This window comes from Chiloscyllium plagiosum, unplaced genomic scaffold (genome assembly GCF_037043375.1).
Source record: "Chiloscyllium plagiosum isolate Xiang-an unplaced genomic scaffold, Cpla_swu_hap1 HiC_scaffold_39, whole genome shotgun sequence".
Taxonomy (NCBI): Eukaryota; Metazoa; Chordata; class Chondrichthyes; order Orectolobiformes; family Hemiscylliidae; genus Chiloscyllium; species Chiloscyllium plagiosum.
Window position 1 is genome coordinate 82961228 of NW_028270177.1, and position 23206 is coordinate 82984433.

General features: G+C 45.5%; 1 long non-coding RNA gene across 1 annotated transcript; it reads left to right on the forward strand.

Annotated features, from left to right (window-relative positions):
- The first annotated feature begins 4030 nt into the window (after positions 1 to 4030).
- LOC148138795 (uncharacterized) lies at positions 4031 to 19889 on the forward strand. The gene is made up of 3 exons (XR_015753834.1): positions 4031 to 4140; positions 9377 to 9483; positions 19440 to 19889. It is a non-coding gene; the product is annotated as an uncharacterized LOC148138795 (long non-coding RNA).
- The last annotated feature ends 3317 nt before the right edge of the window (positions 19890 to 23206 follow it).

Genomic DNA, 23206 nt, shown 5'->3' on the forward strand with positions numbered 1-23206 from the left:
CCTTCCAGTGATTAATGCCAAAGCCCTGTTGCCTGTGGAGAGGATGATGTTTGACTTTCTTGTACAGCTGCATTTTTTGTGGTGAAGGTGCTCTCACAGTGTGGTTGGGTAAGTGGCATTATAGGTTATTCATGACAGCAACAGTGATGATTTGAAGGTAATGTCCAAATCAAGAACAGTTTGTAGTTTTATTATCCTGCTTATACTTTCACAAAAATATTATTGGGAACTTTAGGCATAAGGTCAGAGACTGATGATGTTAGGTCAGGTGACCAAAAGCATTGCCAAATAAGCAGGCTTTGAGGAATGTCTTAAAGGAGGAAAGCAGACCTGTGAGGTTTTGGCTGCGAATTTCAGAAAATGTTGCTTTGGCAACTGTAAAAGCAGCCACACAGGTGAAATAATGAATGAACAGATCATTGGGTGTTTCGAACACAATGGGTTGTCGAGGTCTTCAAGGATGTGTGATGCGGCAAGCTAGGGATGATCACAACCAGGAATTAAATCAAGAATGAGAATTTTAAATTGAGGGATGTGGGCCAGGTGCTGGCCGATGAGACTACATTGGGTTGGAATATCTGGTCGGCATGGACGGGTTGGATTGAAGGGTCTGTTTCCATGCTGTATATCTCTGTGGCTCTATGTTGTTGATTATGAATAGGAGCCTTTTGATGGATCAACATGTTTTGGTACAAGGGAGTACTTGGGCAGCAGAGATTTAGTTTTTCTTGAGATTACAGGGAGATTGAATGTGGGAAGCTGGTAGGAGTGTGTTTGGATAATGAATTCTGGAGATAACACAAGGTGGATGAGAGTATATGAGCTGAGACAAGGGTAGAATCAGCTAGAAATAGTGATCTTGGAGTGGGACTGGGCTGTCACCGTCACCTTACCTCTGGAATTCAGTTGGTCGTCAGGTTGTGAATCAGGGCGGTAACACAATCGGGAGCTGAGTGGCCCTGGTGGAGCCTAAAATGAGTGTCACTCAGTTGGCTGTTGCTGAGCAGCTGCTGCTTGATAGCCCTGTTCATGACATTTTCCATCACTTTACTGCTGATCGAGTGTGGACTGATAGAGGGAAATTGCCTGGGTTAGATTGCCCTGTGTTGAACATGCCTGGGCAATGTTCTACATTGTCGGTAGATGCCAGTGCTGGAGTGGTACTTGGCTCGGTTGGTGGCAAGTTCTGGAGCACAAGCCATCAGTATTATTGCCAGAATATTGGCAGGGCCCGTAGCCTTTGCACTACTTAAGCATTTCTTGATGTTATTCAAACTGGTTTAAAACTCACAGGGGTTACAAAGGGCTGATTTGAGAAATGAGGTGCTGTCCCTGAGCTCCCATTGAGATGCATTCGAACAGTACAGGAGGCTGAGGGCAATGTAGGTATGAGCAGACAATGAAAATGAAAGGGCAGCACTATGCAGGCTGCTTGGCTCAATGAGAGTGTTCTGGAGTTGGGTGTAAACAGACTGATGTGAGACGGGGAGAAGGTGAGGCTGAAACTCAGTTTTAGTTCAGGCCGTTCAGAAATTCACATGGTCCCAAGGTGAACTGCCAGTTTTTAAGTGATACCTGCGGAGTATTTGTTAACAGTTTGTAAAGTATTTTTCCTGAGGGCAGTTGAGAGTTAACAACATTGCTGTGGGTCTGGAGTCACATGTTGGCCAGATCAGGTGAGGATGACCGTTTCCTTCCCTACAGGACATTAGTGAACCAGATGGGTATTTAACAATCGACAATAGTTTCATGGTCATCATTCGCCTTTTCATTCTAGATTGTATTGAATTCCGATGCCACCATCAGCCATGTTGGGATTCTATCCCTAATCCTTGGAACATTGCACATGTCACTCATCTGGCAGGAATACCATTAAGCCATTGCCTCCCTTTTAGCAATGTTAAAAGAAAGTTCCATCATTCTAGGTGTACAATGTGAGATAAAATACTGCAACGTCCATGTGTCAGCCTCTCCGAAAGGTCAATCAACAGAAATTTGTTTGGGGGGGAAATATTTCACTTTCTTGGGGGGGGGGGGGGTTTATTAAACAAAAATGAATCCAAATAAAAATCTTATGCCATGGACATGTAATTTCTGAAGCCGGAGGGGGATTACAGAGACAGCGAGGGATCTGGGGCCAGAGGGGGATTGTTGTCCAAACATCACTGTGGTGTACATGGACTGCAGCATTTCAGGGAGGCGGTTAACCACCACCTTCTCCAAGACAAGTAAAGGTGGCCAAGAAATACTGGTCTGGGCAGCAAAGGCAACCCAGTGAGTAAAACCAAGCAGTGACCTCTCTGAGCTGACTTGCTGTGAAGTTAAAAACCTCTTTGGAAATGGAGCGGGCAGAGAAGAGAAACAGTAACATTTCACAGCTGCCCTCCGAGAGACCTCACCCTTGGAAGTACTCCGAGCCGGGGATCAGCTCAGTGAGTTTCAGTCTCTTCAAATGTCAATCTTAGCTGGTTTTATTTTATTCAATCTACAATAGTGAGTAAGGTGAGGATTTCTTTTTAATGTCTTACGGTCCCTTGATTAAATGTTTAAGATATGAACCGTAAGCATTAAGTTATTCTCGGGCAGTATTTTTTGAGCAGTAAGACTGTGCCTTTGTCTTGGTCTGTAGATTGTTAAGGCGGAGAGATGGCCTGTTGTAGAGTGGCGTGCTGTTCCTGTCGGATGTGGGAGATTAGGGAGAGTTTCAATGATCCTGATGATTATGTCTGCAGCAAGTGTGATTGCTAATCCTATTGGATCGCATGGATTGGTGGAGGAGTGATTAAAGGCAGTGAGGAATTGACAGGAGACGGGGGGTGTAATAGGTGGCAGTCTCAGGAATGCAGGATACTGCAGATACAGTCAGGTAGATGGATTATCGCCAGGAAAGCTAGGGGGGTAGGTCGGTACTGCAGGAGTCTCCTGTGGCTATCCCCATCTCAGGCAAGTGTATTGTTTTGGAAAATGTAGGTGGTAATAGACTTTCAGGGGAATGTAGCACTGACAGCCAAGTTACTGGTACTGAGACTGGCTTCTAACATAATGTGAGGTATATCCAGTTCCACACGATCGATGGTGATAGGGGACTCTCCAGTCAGGGGCACAGTCTGCCATTTCTGCAGCTGACAGTGAGACATCAGAATGGGGTGGTGCTGCCCTGGTGCCAGTGTCAAGGATGTCTCACAGAGGGAGCAGAATATTCTCAAAAGGGAAAATAACCAGTGGGAGGACATTGTACATTGGTACCAATGGCAAAGGAAGGGGAAAGCATGGGGCCCTGACGAGCAGGGAGATTTGCTAGTGCCACTCGGGAGGCATTAAACCTGTGAGGGAGTCGGGGTAATCCTAAAGAGATAGTGAGAAAAGAGGCGAGTCTGAGGCTGGTACTGTTCACCAGTCAGACTGTCAAGGCAGGCAAGAGCAAGTCACAGAATGAGGTGCGACGGACCAGTTGCACTGCATTTATTTCAGTGCAAGAGGCCTTACAAGTCAGGGAGGTAGGCACAAGGTATGGTTTTGAACATGGCACTGGGATATTACAGCAATTACAGAGGCATCACTCCGGGATGGATAGGACGAGCAGCTTAATGTTCCAGGGTATAGATGCTATAGCAAGGATAGAAAGTGGCCAACAGAGCAGGGAGAGAGGTGTTTTTGATTAGAGATAACATTATGGCTGGGCTTTGGGAGGGTATTCCTGGGAGTACATCCAGGCAAGTTATTTGCTTGGTACTGAGAAATAACAAAGGGATGACCATCCTACTGGGATTGTATTATAGACTCTCTCCCAATAGTCAGCGGGGAATTGAGACACAATTTTGCCAGGAGACCTCAGTTATCTGTAAGAATAATATGGATGCAATGATAAGGGGTTTTAACTTTACCAACATGGCCTCGGAGTGCTGTAGTGTTAAGGGCTTGGATGGAAAGGTATTTGTTCACTGTGTACGAGAATGTTTCAGATTCAGTTTGTAGGATGTACCGACTAGAGAAGGAACAAAACCTGACCTGTTTTCTTTATTCATTCACAGGATGAGGTCGTCACTGGCTCGGCCAGCATTTATTGCTGCGTTTACCCAAAGGGCAGTTAAGAGTCAACCACGTTGCTATAGGTCTGGAGTCCCATGCAGACCAGGCCAGGTAAGGATGGCATTTTCCTTCCCGAAAGGTCATGAGTGAACAACATTGGTTTTTCCAACAATTGACAATGGATTCCTTGTCGTCACTAGATTATTTTTTCCAGATATTTATTGAATTCCCGTTCCAAAATCTGCCGTGATGGGATTCAAACCCGGGTCACCGGAACGTTATCTGGGTCTCTGGATTAACTGTCTAGCGATAATTTCACTCCGTCATCACTGCCACTTAGGAAATGAGGCAGGGTGAGTGACTGAGGTATCAGTGGGGCAGCGCATCAGCACCAAAGATCCCACAGTATTGTGGCTCAGTGGTTAGCGCTGCTTCCTCAGCACCAGCGGCCTGGGTTTGATTCCAGCCTCAGGCGACTGCCTGTGTTCAAGTTGTCACATTCTCCCCAGTGTCTGTGAGGGTTTCTTCCGGGTGTTCCAGTTTCCTCCCACAGTCCGAAGATGTGTAGGTTAGTTGGATGAACCATGTTAAATTTCCCATAGTGTCCAGATGCAGTATATGAGATTTTGGGATGGGCAGTCAAACCTCTGCCTAATGTGAAAAGATCCTTTTGAGGTCTTGGACAGAGGTCAGAAGGAGGTGTGGCCGCATGTTTTACATCTCCCATAGTGGCAAGGGAGGGTCAAGGGTGTGGAGTGTGGGTTGGTGGGAGGGTGTGGACCGAACAAGGAAGGCGCAGCGGGAATGGTCTCTGCGGAACGCAGATAAAGGTGGGGAGGGAAATATGTCTCTGGTGGTGGGGTCTGACTTTAGGTAGCAGAAATAACAGAGGTTGATGCGCTGTATCTGGAGATTAGTGGGGTGGAAGGTGAAGACCGCAGGGTTATATTCTTTATTGTGGCTGGAGGGGTGGGGTAAAGGCGGAGGTGCGGGAAGTGGAGGGTATGTGTTGATCAAGTCAGAGGAAATTTATGGTCCGTGAAGTAGGCCTTTCTGGGATGTCCTGGAATAGAATCCAAAGAGATTAAACAAATATATCACAGACAAAAGATTAACTGGACCAGAGAATAGGACCCCTTAAAGGTCAACAAGGCTGTCTATGGAACCACAGGGGGTGCGAAAGATATGCAAATATTTCACGTTATTTTTACTGGAGAAGTATATGGAAGCTCGAGAGTTTGGAGAAATAAACAGTGATAACTTGAAAAGTGTCCATGTTACAGAGGAGGTGGTACTGGATGTCTTAAATCGCATCAAGGTGGATAAAGCCCTGGAAAATGATCAGGTGTATTCTGGAACTTTCTGGAAATCTAGTGAAGTGATTGTTGGGCCTCTCCTGAGGTAAAAGTGAGGTCTGCAGATGCTGGAGATCAGAGCTGAAAATGTTTTGCTGGAAAAGCGCAGCAGGTCAGGCAGCATCAGTGGAACTGGAGAATCGACGTTTCGTTGCCCGAAACTTTGATTCTCCTGTTCCCTGGATGCTGCCTGACCTGCTGCGCTTTTCCAGCAACACATTTTCAGCTCTCCTGAGGTATTTGTATCGTTGATAGCGACAGGTGAGGTGCCATTATTTTAAAAAGGTGGTAAGGAGAGGCCATGGAACAAGAGAACAGTGAGCCTGAAGTCAGTGGCAGCCAAGTTGTTGGAAGGGATTCTGAGGGACAGGATATCCATCTATTTGGAAAGGTAAGGAATGACAGGGAGAGTCAATGTGGCTTTGTACATGCACAATCATGTCTCACTAACTTGACTAAATGTTTTGAAGTGACAAAGAAAATTGATGAAGCCAGGCGGTGAATGTTGTTTATATGGACATTCAACAAGGTTCCACAAAGCAGACTGGTTCGCAGGGTTAGATAACATGGCATGCAGGGAGAGCAAGCCATTACAAAACTGCCTTGAAGGTAGGAGACAGAGGATGATGATGGAGGGTTGTTTTGCGGACTGGAGGCCTGTGAGGAGCAATGTGCTGCAAGGATGGATATTGGGCCCTTAAATAAATGACTTGGATGTGACTATATGAGGTATGGTCAGTAGGTTTACAGAAGACACCAAAATTGGAGGTGTAGTGGACAGTGAAGAAGGTTAGTTCAGAATACAACAGGATCTTGATCAGATGGGCCACTGGGGCGAGGAATGGCAGAATGAGTTCAATTTAGATAAATGTGAGCTGTTGTATTTTGGAAAGACAAATCAGGGCAGGATTTATACACTTAATGGTAAAGTCCTGGGGAATATTGCTGAACAAAGAGACCTTGGAGTGCAGGTTTATAGTTGCTTGAAAGTAGAGTCACAGGTAGGCAGGGTAGTGAATGTAGCATTTGGTACCCCCGCCCCTGTTATTGGTCAATGCATTGAATGCAGCTGTTGTGACGTCATATTGTGGCAAGACAGGGCACTGATTAAAGCCCGTCTGGAATTCTGTTTTCAGTTCCAATCTCCCCGTTCTTGGAATAATGTTGAGAAACTTGAAATTGTTCAGAAAATATTTGCAAGGATTTTGCCAGGGTTGGACGGTTTGAGCTATTGGAAAAGGCTGAATAGACTGGGACTATTTTCCCTGGAGAGTTGGAGGCTGAGAGGTGATCTTATAAAATCATGAAGGGCATGGATAAGGTAAGCAGTCAGGGACTTTTTCCCAAGTTCGGTGGGTCCAGAACTAGAGGGTACAGGCTTAAGGTGAGAGGGAAAAGATTTAAAAGGGATCTAAGGGGCATCTTATTCATGTTGAGGGCATTGCAAGTAGGGAATGAGCTGCCAGAGGAAGGGGTGGAGGATAGTACAATTGCAGCATTTAAAAGGCATTTGATTGGGTATATGAATAGGAAGGTTTTAGAGGGATAAGGGTGAACCGCTGGCAAATGGGACTCCATTTACACACTCCGTTATTGGTCAATGCATTGAATACAGAAGCTGGGACGTCATACTGTGGCTGGACAGGACGTTGATTAAGCCACATCTGGAATTCTGATTTCAGTTTGAATTTCCCTGTTCTGGGAAGGATGTTGTGAAACTTGAAAAGGTTTGGACGAGATTTACAAAAACGTTGCCAGGATTGGAGGATTTGGGCTACAGGGAGAGGCTGAATAGGCTGGGGCTATTTTCTCTGGAGAGTCAAAGACTGAGAGGTGACTTCATGGAGATTTATAAAATCACGAGGGATGTGAATAAGGTGAGCAGCCGGAGTCCTATTTCCTCAGGTTAGGTGGGTCCAAAACTAGAGCACATGGGTTGAAGTTGAGAGGGCAAAGATTTAAAAGGGATCTAAGTGGCAACGTTTTCAAGCTGAGTGTGGTGTGTGTATGGGAGGAGCTACCAGATGAAGTAGTGGAGGCTGATAAAAGCACAACATTTAAAAGGCTTCCAATTGGGTGCATGAATAAGAAGGGTTTTGATGGATGCAGGACAATAGATGGTAAATGGGAATCCATTAGTTTAGGATTCCTTGTTGGCACGGACGAATTGGACCGAAGGTCTGTTTCTTTGATCTTAATAAATTAAGATGTATTCCTCTATTGTGTGGAGAGCTAGCTGAAGCACAGATAATTATCCTTGGGGCTGAGAAGGTGAAGCAGTGATTTCGATCTGGTGCAGATTTGGTTCCAAGGTCTTGAATTTGCAGAGAGAGAGAGAGGGGAATTGTTAACACTGTCACAATTTTTAGTAACTACTTTCAAGTAATTGGCAAATAATACAAGGTGAAAATGTGAACACTATTTTACTCAAGGTTCTGAGCATCTGGAACAGTCTGAACGACACAGATTCAGCAGGTATTCTGAAACAGACTTGGAATTTACTTTTTAAGGAAAGATTTGGGGGGCTGTGGGCACATGGAGGGGGGACTTGGGACAGACTTGCAGCATCTCCAAAGGGAGAGAGTACAGCCCCATTGGGCTGAATAGCCCCCAGGCCCTGTGCTCTGTGATACTGCCCCATTCACTGTGAATGATGAAGCTCATCCCAGGGCAGAGAGAGGGATTAGCCCTCCACTCTCATCACAATGGGGCCTGGCTGATTAACGGCAGCTCTAGACTAATGGGAGGAGATCTGTGTGGTCCTGCAGCCAATGGGATTGAATGGGGGTGTGGCCAGCAAGACAACACCTGTCCATGAGCTGTGCAAGTGCAGTGTCACTGTTTGGGGTTGGGAGAGACAGCAGAGACTGGGACAGATGCTGTTGGACCTAAATTACAAACTCCCGGTAAATTAAAACCAAAAACTGCAGAAGATGTAAATCAGAAACAACAACCGGGAGGTTCTGGAAATGCTCAGCAGGTCTGGCAGCATCTGTGAAGAGAAATCAGAGTTAAAGTTTAAAATCCGATGTCCCTTCCACAGAACAGATGTTACTGAGAATAAAAGTAAGTTTATGTTCAGAAGATAGTGTGGGAGAAGGATAAAAGGAGTAAAGGATAGGTGGGGATAGAGTGAGAGGAACAGTTGGATAAAGGATAACCATCTGGCTGGGGGAGGGTGATTAGCTGTTAATGGAGACAGTTAGTGGCTAACCATAGGGAAAGTGTAATGGCAGGCTGTGAGAACAAGGACTGGTGTGTGGGGTAGGGGGCTACGACATGAGGTTGTTAACCTATGGTTAGCCACTGTCTCCATTGTAAGCTGTTGCCCACCTATATCACTCCACGATTGAAGCTGCCAAGGACACAAACCTTTGGAATATCCTCCCGAACCCCCTCTGTCCGCCTTAAGGATGTATCTAAAAATCGTTCTCTTTAATCAACGTTTCCATCATTCGTGATGCATTTTAGGAGATTTGTCAATGTGAAAGGCTCCATACAATGCAGGTAGTTGTTGTTATTGTCTGACATCAGGAGAAATAGGGATGAGCCCTCTCTCTCTCATACCTAATGAACAGCAGCAAAAGCAGGAAGCACTGAGCATGCTCAAGCCCACAATGGGCCTCGGATTATTGATGTCAGCGCACGACCAATAAGAGTGGGGGAGCGGGGGCTAGAGGTGCTAGTTGGTCCTTCAACCAATCGGAGTGAATGAGGGGCGGGACAATACTCAACCACATGATAAACTTCACTGACAGCTCAGTGTTGTTGTGACCAAGGCATTGGAAATGTGTGAAGGTGAAGGGCAGGGGAAAGGAAGGACATAGACCAGGAAGAGGAGGAAGTTTTCATGGTATGGGATAAGAGGTTTTATAGAACTTAGTGCACATTGTAAAACACAAATTTCAAAATCCAAATTCTGCACCATTTTCCCTCCCTATAATGCATTTTGCACTCCCTGAAATATCAACTGTGTGTTTTTCCCTCCACAGATACCATTGATCAGTGCCAAAGCCCTATTGCCTGTGGAGAAGGTGATGTTTGAATTCCTTGTACAGCTGCAATTCGTGTGGTGAAGGTGCTCCCACAATGTGGTTGGGTAAGAGCTGTTATAGATTATTCACTCAGCGACAGTGAAGAGTTGACAATGTATGTGCAAATCAACAACAGTTTTTTTAACATGTTTATAATTCCACAGAAATACTATTGAGAACTTCTGACATAAGGCCACAGATGGGGATATTAGGTCAGGTGATCAAAAGAATTGCCTAATAAGCAGGTTTTCAGGAATACCTTAAAGGAGGAAAGCAGGTCTGAGGGGGTTAGGGTGGGAATTCCAGACCGCGTTGCCTTGGCAACAGTAGAAACAGCTGGACAGTTGAAGCAATGAATAAACACATCGTTGGGAGTCTGAAAGAAAATGAGTTGTCGGGGTCTCACAGGTTGTGTGGTGCAGGGAGACAGGGATGTTCACAGCCAGGAATTACATCAAGGGTGAGAATTTTAAATTGATGCTTGTTAATAGGAGCCTTTTGATGGATCAACAAGTTTTGGTACAAGTGAGCACTTGGGCAGGAGGGTTTTAGATACTCTTGAGATTACATTTAAGTTGAATGTGGGAGGCTGGCCAGGAGTGTTTGGATAATGAAGTCTGGAGATAACACAGGGATGGACGAGTATTTCGGTCAATGAGCTGAGACTAGGGTGGAGTTGGGTGATGTCACTAATGTAGAAATAGTGCTTTTGGAGTTGGGCTGCTCCTCCTCCTCATCACTCCCCCTCACCAAATCACATATTGTTCCTTGTTCTACCTGTCTGTTTTTTCTGGTTATGTCTTTCTCTCCCATTCTGCTACAAACTAATATTTGACCCCACCGTTGTTGGAAAACCTGCTCCATCCCGACTTTCCCTTTCCTTTCTGAATTCCTTATATTTGGTGTCCCTCAAGGATCTCGCCTTGGTCCGTCCTGTTTCTCACCTACACACTGCCAAGAGGTGACATCGTCCAAAAGCACCGTGTTAGGTTTCACATGTACACTGACAATGCCCAGCTCTCCCTCCCCATCATCCCTCTCCATTACTCAGTTATCAAACTGCTCATCACACTCCCACTACGCGATTGGCTGCAATTTCCTACAACGGACCGTTGCAATGATTAAACCCATTGCCTTCAGTTGCTATTACAAATTACTTTCCCTTACTGCTGAGCCCCTCCCTCTCCCTGGGAACTGTCTGAGGCAGAACCGCACTCTTCACAATATTGCTCTCCTATCTGACCCCAAGGTGACCTTCTGATCAGACACCTACACAATCACAAACACCAGGAATTCCAATCTCTTAAATTGTTGCTGATCTCCACCTCATTCCAGCTCCATTGCTAATGAAACCCCTCACATAGGAAACATCACACGGCGGCACACAGTGGTTAGCACTGCTGCCTCACAGCGTCAGAGACCCGGGTTAAATTCCCGCCTCAGGCGACTGACTGTGTGGAGTTTGCACGTTCTCCCCGTGTCTGCGTGAGTTTCCTCCGGGTGCTCTGGTTTCCTCCCACAGTGCAAAGATGTGCAGGTCAGGTGAGTTGGCCATGCTCAAATTGCCCGTAGTGTTAGGTAAGGGGTAAATGTAGGGGTATGGGTGGGTTGCGCTTCGGCGGGGCAGTGTGGACTTGTTGGGCCGAAGGGCCTGTTTCCACACTAAGTAATCTAATCTAATCTAATCCACTCAGTATTTACACTGTCAAACTCCTTACGTATCCTGCATGTTACAATGAGATCCCCTCTCATTCCTCCCAAATCCAGTGAGTAGAGTCCCAACGTCTTCAGTCTTTTCTTAAAAAATAATCCCTGCAAACCAGGGATCATCCCAGTCAATTTTCTGTGAAATGCCTCTGATGAAATGATGTATTTCCTTAAATAAAGGGACCAAAACTTCTGTCATTTCTCCAGATGTGGTCTGACTCGCACTTTATAAAGTTACTCTCAGGTATATACTCCAAACAACTTCCTTTAAACTTGCACAGATGTTGTTGGAAATGCTCAGCAGGTCATGCAGCATCTGTGAAGGAAAATCAGTTAAAGTTTCTGGTCTGGTCACCCTTCCTCAGATACGTTAACTCTAATTTATTTTCGCACCTGCTGTTAGACCTGCTAAGCTTTTTCCAGAAACTTCTGTTTCTCTTCCTGGTTTCCAGCATCTTCAGTTGTTTCGGTTTTCACATCCTTTAAACTTGCCATCTCTCCTCTAGAATTTGTCATTTGCACATTGGAAAAAAGATTCACATTTGTTTGGTCTCCCCTACCCTGGGAAAAAAGAAACCATGACTAGTCACCCTATCATTGCTCCTCATAATTTTATAAAGTTCGATAAAGCCACCTAAAGTGTCCAGTGCTGCAGGGAAATAGCCTCAGCCTATTCAGCCTCTTCCTATGGTTCAAATGTTCCAATACTGGCACCACAAGGTAAAACTTTGCTGAACTCTTGCAAGTTTCCCAACATCTTTCCTAAAGCAGGGAGACTGGAATTGAAAGCAGTCTGGGGATTCCAAAAGTGGCCGAGCCAATAAACTGTACAACCAAAACATGATCTCCCAACTCCTATCCTCAATGCACTGCCCAATAACAGCTAGCATACAGCTCACCACCTACACCAACCTGTCTACCTTCAACCACACCTTCAAGGAACAATCAACCTACACTGCGTGGTCTGTTTGTTTGTCAACACTTCCCAAGAACTTGCCATTAAGAGGTTGAGTCCTATTCTGATAACATCTTTCTGAAATCATGGCGAACACAATTGAATGCAGTACACTAAAACTGGCCTCACCAATGCCCTACTCAGCCACAACGTGACCTCCTAACCCCTATACTCAGTGACAGAATCCCTACAGTGTGGAAGCAGGCCTTTCTGCCCATGAGACCATACCAACCATCGGAACAATATTCCACCCTAACTCTGTAACCTACCATTACACAAAGCTAATCCATCTAAAGTGCATGTCTTTGGAATTGTGGGAGGAAATTAAGAGCACCCAGAGGAAGCCCACGCAGACACACGGGGAGAATGTACAAATACCACACAGACAGTGGAATCAAACCAGAGTCCATTTGTTGAACTGCACATTCCATTAAAGGTCAGTGTCCCAAATGCCACATTCAGCACCTGATCTCCCTGAAACTCCACTTTCCAGGAACTATGCAGTTGTCCTGAGCCCTTCAGAGGAAATTAAGGTGAGGAGGAGAAAACACGAACAGGGTTGAGTTGTAGATCTATAAAATAACTCTCCATCTTCCCCCTCTCTGTTCCCCCCTACCTCCCCCCACTCTGTCTGGTTCCCCCCCTCCCTCCCCCCACTCTGTCTGGTTGCCCCCCTCCTGTCGGTCAGTCCTTTGTCGGCTCCCCCACCTCGTCGGTCGTCCCTCCCCCGTTGGTCTGTCCCACAATCTGTCGGTCTGTCCCCCCATCTTTTGCCCCCTCGGTCTGTCCCCCCTCTGTCAGTCGCCCCCCTGTCGGTCGCACACCCGTCTCTTTACCCCTCCATCGGTTGCCCCCCCCCCTCAGTCTGTTCCCCCTCTTTGTCGGTCGCCCCCCCAACTGTCGGTCGGTCGCCCCCTCTGATCCCCCTGTCTGTTCCCCTCCTCTCTAATCCCGCTTTCTGTCCCCATCCATTTCTGTGCTTCCCCTCTCTATCCCCCCTCTCTGTCCCCACCCATTTCTGTCCCAACCCTCTCAATCCATCCACCCTCTCTTACCCTCCGCCCACCCCCTCTCTGCCTACCCTCCCCTCTCAGCCCCCTAGTTCTGTACTTCCCCCTCCGCAGGGAAAATATCTTGTCTATTTACCCTATCCATGCCCGGCCTGATTTTAAAAATCTCTTTCAGGTCACCGTTAAGCCTCTAACGCTCCAGGGAAAACAGCCTATCCAACCCTGGCAACATCCTGTACTTCTTTTCTGGCCCCTTTCAAGTTTGAGAACATCCATCTGATAGGAAGGAGACCAGAATTGCATGGAATATTACAAAAGTTGCCGAATCAATGTCCTGTACAGCCGCAATATGACCTCCGAAGCGTTACACTCAATGCTCTGACCAATAAAGGCAAGCAGACTAACTGCCGCCTTCACTATCCTATCTACTTGCTACTCTACTGTCAAAGAACTATGAACCTGCACTCTAAGGACTCTTTGTTTAACAGCACTCCCCTGGAACTTACTATAAACTGTGTAAGTCCTGCTAAAGTTTGCTTTTCCAAAATGCAGCAGCTTGCATTTTTCTGAACTGAACTCCTCAGCCCATTCACCCTTCTGATCCAGATCCCCTTGTACTCTGAGGTAATCTTTTTCACTGTCTGCTACACCTCCCATTTTGGTGTCATCTGCAAACTTACTGACAATACCTCTTATGTTCACATCCAAATCATGGATATAAATGGCGAAAAGTAGTGGATCCAGCACCGATCCTTGTGACACTCCACTGGTCACAGGCCTTCAGCCTGAAAAGCACCCTCTGCCTTTTACTTTCGGGCCAGTTCTGTACTCCATGCGATCTAACCTTGCTGACCAGTCTCCCATGAGGAACCTTGTCAAACACGTTACTGAATCCATGTAGATCATGTCCATGCTCTGACCTCAGCAATCCTTTTTGTTACTTCTGAGTCAAATTCATGAGATATGATTTCCCATGCACAAAGCTGTTATTAGTATCCAGGATTTAACTCTGTACATTGGGGTCTGCGTTGCCCAGTTATAGGTGTTAATATTCTGGATGAAGTTTAAGTACACCAGCATTTTGTCAGTGAGTCTGTAATGAGTCCTGTTAATGTCACCAACACAGGTGAGTTCCTTTTGAAAGGCAGTCCCTGTATCCCTTGCCCACCAGGAAATAGTGTAAGTGTCCTTACCTCTGGACTAGGAGGATCAGGCTCAGAGTTGTGTAAAAGCATCTTTGAAGAGGCTGATTAGTAAACCTGCCCAAGCCACCAGGCCATGCTGTCTCCCAGCTGTCCCTGCCTGAGCCTCGAAACAGAACCTTCCTGTAGTTTCTCTCCTGTCAGACTCTCCCATTGCTCAGTTTGTCCAGGATCCCCTCTTGCTGCTGCACTGATCCTGTCGCTCACTGACTTGTCCATCACCCAGTGTCCTCCACATTCATTCACTGTTCACAATCCCATTGACCCAGTCCTCCAGACACGCCCCCTCCACTCGAAAGAGACGGCTCAGTGGTTAGCACTGCTGCCTCACAGCATCAGGTACCCGGGTTCGATTCCAGTCACGAGCGACTGTCTGTGTGGAGTTTGCGCGTGTTCCCCGTGTCTGAGCGGGTTTCCTCCCACAATCCAAAGATGTGCAGGGCAGGTGAATTGGCCATTCTAAATTGCCCATAGTATTAGTTACATTAGTTAGGGGGCATGGGTCTGTGTAAGTTACTGTTTGCAGGGTCAGTATGGACTTGTTTGGCCGAAGGGCCTGTTTCCATACTGTAGGGATTCTGATATATTGGGCAGCAGCTGCTGTAAATCACCCGGACTCCTGTATGATCGGGAGCACGTGCTGTAGGAGGGAGACCAGTGCACGGTCGCAGTGCTGGCAACTGTGGGAGTACGTGCAGTCTTGGTCAGTGCCTGGGAAGGAGGCTGTGGGTGTGAGGAATTAATCTGTCATTAGCAGCGTCATCCCTCTGGGAGCAGGACCCAGGGGAATCGCCCCTTTCTTGCTACCCTGACATGTGATCAGACTATCAGTGGTGCAGCGTTTTGCAGAAAATTATCAGAACTCTTTTGTGAAGATTCAGAGTTGTTATGGAAAGGGACAAGGATGGGCCTGCAATTAGAATTCTAATTTGGCTCATTTTAGTAAGATGGGTCTTGGCCAGAGTTGCAGGAAGCAGTGTATGCTGGATGGTTCTCATCAGGAGCTAGGAAACTGAATTCGAAGAGAGAGTGTGTGAGAACTGGGTGTGGAGGAAAGGAGTGGGGGATTGGTTTGGATTTCAGTTCACAGAAGAGAGAAATTGTGAGACTGAGGCTTAAAGCTTTGGAGGAACAAGGAAGCTACAGTTTAATACTACAATTGTCTTATGAATTTCCATCCTGTATTAACAGTGGTAACTTGTGTGCTCTGTTGTAAGGTACTGAAAGGGTGGATTTGCGGATGAGAAATTCAAATTGAACTTCATGTTCAGATGTGATAGTTACTTGATCCGTGCCGCTCTGAATATCATTGGCCTTTTCATCTGGAAGGAAAGGGAGTATTCTGTCCGTGGGCGAATATCCCAAATGTCAGTGTGACTGCAAAAGTACTGAGACACAGCCAAGTCCATGTCAGCATGGTGACTGGGGAGAGAGATTCCATTTGCTTTTGAAAGTCTGGAAAATCATGGCACATTTCCCAGGAACAATTAAGCCACAACTTTGCTTTATAGAAGGAGAAGTCTTTAATTAACCATGCAACCAGAAAGACACAAGGATACCTGCACCATGGGAAACACTATGAAAACGGGATTGTTGTAAAGGAGTTCATTCTCGATCATGGATTCTAATCCATTGACATTGTCATGTCGGTTCCAGCGCTGTGGGGAAATACTGGCAATATGATGAATGTAATGTAGGTTTCAGAAATTAAACTGTAAAAAGTGCAGAACAATTTACAAGGATGTTGCCAGGGCTCAGGGGTCTGAGTTATAGGGAGAGGTTGGACCAGTGAGGATTTTATGTTTAGAGCAGAGGAAACAAAGGGGGTTCTTTTCTCGAAGTGTATAACACCATGAGAGGCCTGGATAAGGTGAATGCACTCAGTCTCTTCTCCCAGTAACTGAAGAATTGGACGGCTTGATTGGATCAGTTTAAGGTTAGAGGAGAAAGAATAAAAGGGAAGCTGGGGGAGGGGGGGGGCAACTGTTTTACACAGAGGGTGGTATGTATACGGAATGAGCTGCCAGTGCAAGTGGTTCAGGCAGGAACACTCACAACAGGTAAAAGACATTTGGACAAATACATGGATAGGAAAGGGTCAGAAGCAGATGGGCCAAGTGCAGGGAAATGGGGTTAGCGTGGATTAACATTCTGGTCGGCATGGGCCAGTTTGGGCCAAAGGTCCTGTCTCTGCTGTAGGATTTTATAACTCTAAGTGCATTTGCTATTTCTCCCACTAACTATGTTGGTATCCTGGGATGTATTCCATCAGGGCAATGAGACTTGTCTCCCTTTAGCTCCAATACCTTGCCCAGCTCTAACTCTTTCATGATAATGGTTATCTAGGTCCTCACCTTCCTCAGTCTCCTTATCAATTACTGGCATGTTCTTCGTATCCTCCACCACTGTGAAGACTGACTGCTGTGTACTTATTTTTCTGAACCCTGCTAGATAGCTATAACTAGGCACAGAACTCTGAGAGGTCTTCTTTGAGTCTTTATTGATGAGGCATGGCAGTTACCTGGATAGTGTACATGCAGAACACCTCCAGGCAGCATCAGGTAACTCCCCACCTGTCCGATGTGCCGCTCCCATTCTTATACCTTTGTGCTTTGTGGTTTTGAATAGAGACTGTCTCTCAGTATTATCTCCATGGCGACGGTCAGTTAGAAAGTCTAGTTCAGTTCAGCACTTTCTGGTTAAACCACACACCTCTCCCCCACGCCCCCGAGGCTCCCTCAAGTATCTGACAGGCGCTTCAGTTTCAGTGGGGCTTTCTATCAGGATTCTGATGTGGAGGAGCCGGTGATGGGATGGACAAAGTTTAAAAATCACACATCACCAGGTTATCGTGGAACAGGATTATTTGGAAGTACAAGCTTTTGGAGTGTGCTGTGATTTTTAACTTGATCAGGATTATCTCTATGGTAACAGTTCAGTGCTTCAACAATTAGAGGCCACATGTTCCCCACACAATAGGTTCCCCTCTCGCAGGTAAACTGCTATTCTGGCCCTGGGGATAGCTACTCATCACTTTTCTCCCCCAATCCCATCTCGCTTTCTGTTGATCTTTAAAGATTTTCGAAACTCCTAGTTTCTCCATGGTCTTTGGCAATTTGTATGCATTCTATTTCAGTTGATAGACTCTCTTATTTCCTAAGCCACCCATGGCAGATTATTCCTTTTCCTACTGTCCTTCCTTTTCTCTGATATATACTTTTGCTGAGCAGTTTGAAAAATTGCTTTGATATTCCCGCAGTCTGTCAACTTTCCCACCGTAAAGTCTATATTTCCAGTCTACATTACCCAACTTCTGCCTCATCCTATTGTAGTCTCCTTTTGTTTAAAAAGCACAGGATCTTGGGAGTGGATCTAATCTTCCAGCTTTCCATCTGTGTTCTAAGTTCAACCAGACTTATCACAAGTCTTTTATCAGATTACGAGGTGAGACGATGTTATCTGGGTGTTTTGGTTTTCATTGTCAGTGACCTTGGCTTTGTAATAAAGTACAGGATGGATATTCACAACAGCGTACACTGGACATGCGAATGTACGACGCAATCTAAAACCATAAATCACTGTCTCCCCTCAGTTTAAAATTGCAAAATCATTATCTCCTACACACTTCCTCACTATCTAAGCTTGGAACACTAATCCACCTGACTATGTCATTTTCCGAAAATCTCCTTTGGTGAAAGTGGTGAGTTTTGGATTCAGATTTCCAGTTATTACCGTAAGAAGAGATGCACTGGGCACAGGAGAACCAGCCCCACCATTTAATACGGTGATCATTATGCTCACATCGGTCTCAGCTGGATTTTCCTGCCAGCTCTTTCTCACCCTTCAACCCATTGCAAATTCAACATCTGTATCTCTTCATTACATTGGCTCATTGTCCTGGCATCCACCGCATTTTGAGTAGGGAATTCCACAGATTCACAACATATCGAGATAAGTACATTCTTCCTCATGAGAATAGAATAGAGTCCCTATAGTGCAGAAACAGGGTATTCATCCATCGAGTCCACACCAACCCTATGATGTGCATCCCGTTCAGACCCACTCATTCCCTGTAACATTGCATTTCCCATGGCTAATTGTCTGACCGGCATATGCATGGACACTGTCAGCAATTTAGCATGGGCAATCCACATAACCTGCACATCTTTGGACTGTGTGAGGAAACTGGAGAACTGCACGAAACCATGCAAACATGGGGAGAATGTGTAAGTTCCCCACAGTCGCCTAAGGTCTCTGATGCTGTGAGGCAGCAGTGCTAGCCACTGAGCCACCTCTGCTTAAAACCTGCTGCGCCTTATTAACCTCCCTAACCCCCAATTAGCTGAATCTATGTTCCTTACATCAGAAATCAGGTTGTCTAAGCGGATGTCTCAGTAAATCCCAGTGACAGCCCACAAGTCCCGTGTGTCTGAATGGGGATCCAATACACAACATCTTCCACCCCACACTTTTCATTCACGTTCCAGAGACAGGGATCCAGTGCCTGCATGAGGACTGCAACTCCCAAATTCCGAGGCAGGGACCACACGTCTGTGGAGAAACCTGGCACTGCACAAGTACAGAATGTGTGTAAGTTTTGGAGCATGTGCTTTGGGGTAACTAGTGGAAAGGATTTCACACTGTGATTGTCTGGAGGAGGAACGTATTTGATTGTAGTATTGATCTGTTGGAGGGTCAAAGTGTCACCACACCCACATGGGACCAAGTTCCATCCCCAACTTGTCATAACACTGGAATCTACCAATGAGAAACAAAGAAAGATCTGACCCATTCTCCCAGACTGAAGGTTCCTCTACTGTCCAGGATCTGCCACCTCCCTGTCTGTTTCCTTTTGTTTCATTCTGCTGTTACATTATTGACTTGCACCAACTGAAGGGAAAGGAAGTGAACCCAGAAAGGGTGCAGCGTCTAACCAGGGACAGGAAGTGGTGGCAAAGACCTGTTTATCAACAACTCCATGAGAATGGGGAGGGTGTTCCTTAGGGGGTAGTAGAGTCAGAACGGTGGGAGAGAGTAAGTGGGCTGGAGGGTTATAGCTTTGAGGGAAGAAAGGGGGAAAAAGATATTCCAGAGAAACTAGAATTGTCTGCTCTGAATTTCTAATCTGTACATATTCCTTTATACAGGGTGCTAGATGGTGAAGATTTGCAGACTGAAATCTCAAAATCATATGCAGATTGTGATTAAGTTAAACAACATTTGAAGAAGCAAAGATAGAGAATCACTCGGCCAAAATCCTGCAACACTCTCCCTCCCAGCATTGTCGGTCTTTCTGCACCAAATGGACTGTGAATGGTACGAGGCAGCAGCTCACTACCACCTTCTCAAGGGTAACTAGAGATGGGGAATAAATGCTGGCTGAGCCAGTGATGCCCATATCCTGCAAATGGTTTCTATCTCTAGTTGCTAAAACCCAGTTGATGTTACTGCAGGATGATGAGGGACGCTGAGTGCATCGTCCAGGAGGCAGCACCATCACATTACCCCTGCCTACACCCACACAGTAACACCGCAACGTCACTGGAACAAAAGGTGGTGAAGCCAAAGGAGGACTTAGATATAGTTCTTCAAGGTAAAGCCATGAAAGGGGATTGGAACACACAGGAACAGGAGACTGAGCTGGATGGTCAGCTGTTTCCCACTGAATGCTGGAGCAGGATTGAAAGGCTGAATCGTCTCCTCCTGCTGCTATCTCCCAGGTATGTATATAGCCATGGAGCCCGGGTAGGAAGAAGTGGGCAGGGATTCTCCAGGAGATTGCACTTCCACAACAGTTTTCAGTGAGGGACGGTTTGATGGATTTTATTTAACATTTGTGAAGTTGGTTTTAAAATATTGTAGCTATTTATTCCACAATAAATAAAACTTAAAAGAAAAGAAATGAAACTATCTGAATATAACAGTTTTTAAAAATTTCAAATGTCTTGTAAAACAAAATCCTGTCTATTGCCGGACGCCATCTCTTTCCAGTTACTCAAACTCCAGGGAAATATTCCCTCCCTGTCTGGACTCCAACCTTGTACCTGGTGCTGTGAAGCAGCAGTGCTACAGTCACAATTTAAATCAAAACAGATGATCCCTGCTCATTGTCAGACTGCTGTTTGTGGAGACTTACTGCCCAGAGAGACATCCTGAGATTCAGCAAGAGACAATATAAATTAAGTCAACTCCAGCCGAGTTAATGTGATTAACCACAACATCAATACTCCAACAGTGCACTCAGACCTCGTACCTACTCTATTATTTACGATTTTTAACCCATGGGAAGTTTGTTACCAGCTTCAATGACAGCCATAATGCTCTGACCACTTTGACGGAGCCAGTGCAAGTCAGTTCTAATAGTTATCAATAGATTGAATCTAAACAGGATGCCCCACAACAGGAAGTGCTCTGACACTCAATGCCTGTAAGTCAAGGTCATTTCTCTAAAACCACTCACGTCTGGGAATACCATTGAAGATATTTTATACAGGAACCTTTCAGTCTCAATTGCCAGTTCTAGTCCATGAAGCAGCCAGTAACATGCTAGTGAATTGAATTCAAACAGCAATATTGCCCTGGCAGGAGAGATTGAGGAGCTTGAAGCTGTCTTCTCTGGAGTATCTAAACATGAAACACTTCAAAGGAAGAAAAATCTTCAAGAGCTCGAGAGGATAGATACAGGAAGGATGTGCTCCTCGCCTGGTGTGCCTGGAATAAAATAAGCACTAACTCCGGTATCTTTACCCAGCATCCCCTTCAGCTGCATAAATAACTCCCAGTTTTAACTGCTGTAATGTTGATGACTATGCAAATGTATAAAATATAATTTAATCCATCCCAAAACCTCTCTGTACCTGTGTCTCAATTGTGTTCACCGAGACACTCATTCAATCTGACCTCTTTATAAACCCTGCTCTGATATTTCCTCAGATGGCTCAGAATGAAATATTTACTGAATTGTTACTGTACGAAAGGAGGCTGATTGGCTTATCAGCTCTCCAAAGGATCACCTCACTGAATGCATTCTTCTCCCTTTACCCCATAAACCTTCCCATTCGTCCATTTCCAATAACACCGGCGAGTTCACAAGTAACCACAGTGATTGGATTTGTTTTGTTTGTTCATGGGATCACGGCATCACTTGCTGGGGCAGCATTTGTCATCCATTCTAACTGCCCAAGAGATCGTTCAGAGTCAACCACGTTATTCAATGTCTGGATTCACATGTAGGCTGGACCAGGTCAGAATTAACACAGTCTCCCAGACCCAATGACATGAAGAGTTGATTTCTGGCCTATTATCTTATTTCTGAAATGATAATGAATAATTTTTTATAGTTGAATTAAAGGTGAAAGACCAAAATGGGTTTTATTCTGATTGAGCACGTCCTCCTGTTTCTCTCAGTTGTTATTGATAATCTCATTCCCCTTGCACTGGAACCTGTTCCAGAGAGTGTTGCAGAAAAGGCAGAATGGTCAGCTGCAGGTGGTCACCTGACCGGTCACTGGACCCAAAGGTTCACTCTCCACAGATGCAGCCAGATCTGTTGATTTTTTTCCAGCAATTTCTGTATTTGTTCCTGATTTCCCAGCATTTGCAGATGTTTCGTTTTTGTATATTGATCTTGTCTGTTGCAGAGGAGTTTATTGATGTGTTTGGTGAGTTTTGAACATTGCAACTTAGGCCACAAATCAGCTATGATCTCTTGAATGGCAAAGCAGGGTTGAAGGGGTGAATGGCTTCCTCCTGTTCCAATGAAAGTTATCCATCTGCAGCTTGTGGTAACATTTCCCCTCATTGCTCACTTCACACCCATGTCTAACACACTGTTACTGACTGAACAAACCTCCTGTGTTTGAAATAAACCTGCTCATGCTCAGTGGTTCCCTCTACTGCCACCCGGATTTAACTCTCATCATGGAATGCTGTCTCGTGTTACTGCGGGAATGCCCACAAGGACTAATCCTGGAGTCTGTATCCCCTGGGATCCAAAAATCCCGTCTATTTCCTTCTTCCTATTTCATTCTGCCATTGAACTCTTGGTTTCAATCCATTCTCCTGTCATGCTCTTCAACATGCCCATGTGGGTGGGCTAGAGGCAGCTGGCACCTGAGATTGTGGGGGGAGGCAAATTCATTCAGGGATTTGGAAAAACACTCAGACAATGACATATCCATCTGATTGTTGACTCAGACAGATAGGCAGAAAGAAAGATGCACATTTAGATAGCACCTTGGATGACCTGGGGCAATGAAGCATGCTTCAACCCAATGATTTCAACCTCAAACCTCTGAAAACACAGACACAAAGCTTCCTACGTGTACCAAATTGTCTCTCAGCCTCCTCTTTTCTTAAGAAAAGAGTTTTAAGCTGTTAAGCCTTTCCTGGTGATTATAACTACTGTGTTTCTGTCAGATTTGTGACTGAACCTTTATTTTCCTGTTGTGAGTGATGCTAGTAGCAGAAACAGTTCCTGACTTGTGAGGGGTTTCGGTTGGAGTATTTAAATTTACACATTCATTCCCACCCTCACATACAGTGTGAAATTGATGTAAAACAGAAGGAAAGGATTGAGTGAGCACCTACAGAAACACAAAAGGCAGCATGTGTACCTGAGTTGAATGAACCTGGACTTAGGAAAATGTGACAACAATCACAACTAGTTAGAATTACAGAGTCCCTTAGGCGCACAAAGAGACTATTCGGTCCATCGAGTCTGCAATGACCTGCTGTCCCACCATAACCCCACGTTTAGCATGGCTAACCCAACCCGTCGAACCTACACACTACAGGCCATGTTAGCACAGCCAATCCATCAAACCTGCACATCTGTGGGAGGGTCACATATTATGTCTAAGTGCTCAGGATTGTGGATGAAGGCTTGCAAATACTTGACTCTGACGCAAATCCT